Here is a 671-nt window from a genome sequence, read left to right on the forward strand (position 1 = left end):
TCCAATGAGTCAATTCTTTGCATGAGGTGGCCAAAGTACTGGAGTTTCAGCTTTAGCATCATTCCTTCCAAAGAACACCCAGGGCTGATCTCTTTTAGAATGGACTGGTTGGATCTCTTTGCAGTCCAAGGGACTCTCAAGAGTCTTCTCCAACACCACAGTTCAAAAGCATCAATTCTTCGGCACTCAGCTTTCTTCACAGTCCAACTCTCACATCCATACATGACCACTGGAAAAACCATAGCCTTGACTAGACGGACCTTTGTAAAATAGATAGCCAATAGGAATTTGCCGTATGACTGAGGGAACTCAAACCAGGGCACTGTAACAACCTAGAGGGATGGGATGGGGAGGGAGGTGAGAGGGAGGTTTGAGAGGGAGGGGACCTATGCATACCTATAACTGATTCATGTTGATGTTTGGCAAAAACCAACACAGTACTGTAAAGCAATTGTCTTTTGATTAAAAATTAATTTTTAAAATGCAAATCAAAACCACCATGAGATGTCACCACACACTTGTCAGATGGCTATCCTCAAAAAGTCTACAAATAAGTTTTGGCCACAGCAATCAGAGCAGAAAAAGAAATAAAAGGAATCCAAATTGGAAAAGAAGAAGTAAAACTCTCACTATTTGCAGATGACATGATCCTCTACATAGAAAACCCTAAA

Source organism: Bison bison, unplaced genomic scaffold (assembly GCF_000754665.1).
Source record: "Bison bison bison isolate TAMUID 2011002044 unplaced genomic scaffold, Bison_UMD1.0 scf7180017864127, whole genome shotgun sequence".
NCBI lineage: Eukaryota > Metazoa > Chordata > Mammalia > Artiodactyla > Bovidae > Bison > Bison bison.